General features: G+C 42.3%; 1 non-coding gene across 1 annotated transcript; it reads left to right on the top strand.

Moving 5' to 3' along the window:
- Positions 1-225: 225 nt before the first annotated feature.
- Positions 226-332, top strand: LOC118488501. The gene has a single exon (XR_004885041.1). It is a non-coding gene; the product is annotated as a small nucleolar RNA R71 (small nucleolar RNA).
- The last annotated feature ends 2,527 nt before the right edge of the window (positions 333-2,859 follow it).

Consider the following 2,859-nt stretch of genomic DNA (forward strand, 5'->3'; position numbering starts at 1 on the left):
CCCGTTGGAGGACCCGACAGCCTAGGTCTATTATCAATGTAGTTTACCGACTCTGGTTTATCATCTGTTTCTTTCATACAATTGGTTTGAGCAATTTCCTCAATTTGATTGTATATTTCATGTGGGCGGCGATTACCTAAAAGTCCCCCGGAGCTAGAGTCAAGTGTTTGTCTTGTGTGTGGCAACAACCCATTGTAGAAAGTGGATACTTGTTGCCATACCGCAAGACCGTGATGAGGACACTTTCGCAATAGCTCCTTGAACCTTTCCCAAGTTTCATATAAGGATTCCCCATCCTCTTGTGAATATGTATTAATTTCAGTCATTAATTTAGTAGTTTTAGCAGGAGGGAAATACTTATATAGAAATTTTTGGGCTAGTTCATCCCAGGTGTTTACCGAACCAACTGGGAGGGCGTTGAGCCAAGCTTTTGCTCGGTCTTTTAGTGAAAATGGAAATATTCGAAGGCGGATGGCGTCATTTGATGCTCCATTGATCCGAAAGGTATCACATATTTCTAAGAAATTAGTAATATGTAGATGGGGACCTCGTCCGCAAGCCCATGGAAGGTTGCGGAGTTTTGAAGCATTTGTATCAAATGTGGCCGAAGTTCGAATTTGTTAGCTTCAACATTCGGTGCATTGATAGCGATGCTGAGATTACCCACGGTGGGTCATAGGTAATCCATGAGGGTATGTTGGTCCGCCATTGGAAGTGGGTCCCCCGAAACCTTCTCTTGGTTTTTAGCTTTAAGTCTTTTTCTGAGAAAGCGTTCGGGTTCTTCTAGAGGTTCTTTTATGTCTCTACTAGAACTGGAGCTCATACACTACGTAGAAGGTTCAGATGTGGTGTCCGGTTCCAAGTCCTACAATAAAAACAGAAAAGGATGTTGGTCAGGAAGTTCACCACGGCCCGTGCTCAGTGAACACGGCCCGTGGTCGGAGATACAGCGATTGTTTTCCGGATCCCTGTTACTGGAAAGTTGGACACGGCCCCGTGTTGCACCGACACGGCCCCGTGCTCAGCTCTCTGTAACTCGGAAAATAAAAACTGCCAGTGACACTGCTGGGCACGGCCCGTGTCCGACCAGGCACGGCCCGTGCTGAGCTCTGCAGAAGCTGAAAAATTAAGAAAATCCTAAAAAAAATAAAAATAAAATAGAAAAAATGATTAGGCCGCTGATTCCTAACTTTCTTAAAATCCTTGTGTCCCCGGCAGCGGCGCCAAAAAACTTGATGTGCGTTAGGTGTAATATAATTTAGGTGTATATTTTAAGCCCTTTTTACACTTTTTAGCCAAGTTTTAAATTTATAAACACAATATTCACTAACACTAAACACATATATGGGCAAACCCATCGTGGACGTAGTATAGTGTTGGTAAGATACCGAGGTCGTCCAAGGACACAAGAGCTTTTAGTGCCAGTTTATCCTCAACGTCTAATCAACTCAAAATGTTAGAAAAAGATTTTTAAACTACAAAAATAAAACTAACTAAAATGCTGAAACAGAAAATAAAAGTAAAAACAGATAGACAAGATGAATCACTTGGATCCGACTCGTGTGTAGTGTAACCTTTGATTATTTTCGCACTTTTGCACTTGTTTAAGAGATTATCTTAGTTATTGTAGTAGGCCCCTCTTTTGAAGATGACGTTACCCTCAACCCAGTAGTTTGAGTCAGCAAGGATACAATCCTAAAGGGTCATATTATTGAAAGATAATTAATTAAGTTATTAATGCATAATGTGGTAGGCCTCTCTTTTGAAGGTGACGTTACCCTCGGCTAAGTAGTCTGAGTCAGCAGGGATACAGTCCTAAGTAGCCAGGTTAAAGTTTTAATAGTAGTTTAACTTATGAGGGGATCAAAGAGTTTGAACCCCCGTCATCCAATACCATTTGGTATTGAAGGACGTCCTACTAAATTTGACCCAGGTCCTTTGCAAGATCTATACGCTGAGCAATGACAAGACTCTTACCAAACCGTTCCCTTAACCCCCGACCAGGTAGCCAACATACCTCCATATAGACCGTGGAGATATGAATGGTGAAAATGTTTTATTTTATATAGACAGTAAAATAATGCCAAGACACCACGAACAAACAATAAGGAAGAATCACCTTCAACATAAGAAACTAGTATTTAAAGTCATTAATACAAAACCAATTAAAAAGTGCAAAAGATTAAAAATAAAAAGTATTACACTAAACACTTGTCTTCACCAAGTGATGTAAGAGACTTAGGCAAACATGGCCTTTGATTGTCAAGAACTCATACGATCAATCTTGGATCCCGAGACGACTCACACACTCTATGATGGACAATGGATGATGGTGGTGGATGATGGTGTTGTGATGGTGGTGGGTGGTGGGTGAAGTGTGAGAGAGGTGGTGTGCCAAAGGATGAGTTGCAAGAGCTCCAAGCACTCCTATTTATAGGCTGAACAGAAGCCTGGGCACGGCCTCGTGTCCATTGGGCACGGCCCCGTGTCCATCCGACTCTCTCTCTTCATTAATTGCAATTCGCAATTTCATTAAATGCGTCTGCAACAGCTGACCACGCTCCCGTGTCCGCTGAGCACGGCCCCGTGGTGGGCAGTAGAAGCTTCTATCACTCTGTCTTTTCTGCTGACACTTGAGCACGCCCCCGTGCTCACGGAGCACGGGGCGTGTTCAGTCTTCTGTCTTCTTGTTTTGCTTTGGGAAGATGCTGTCGGGAGGTCGGGCATGCCACGTTTGTTCCATTTCTTATATTTATGTTAGATTTAGCTGTATTTTTGCTTTTTTTGTTCATTTGAGCTCATTTAATCCTGAAAATACAAAAGGAAGACAAAAGCACACTTTTTCCAACATTAGTACTA

The sequence above is a fragment of the Helianthus annuus genome, chromosome 16 (assembly GCF_002127325.2).
Source record: "Helianthus annuus cultivar XRQ/B chromosome 16, HanXRQr2.0-SUNRISE, whole genome shotgun sequence".
Taxonomy (NCBI): domain Eukaryota; kingdom Viridiplantae; phylum Streptophyta; class Magnoliopsida; order Asterales; family Asteraceae; genus Helianthus; species Helianthus annuus.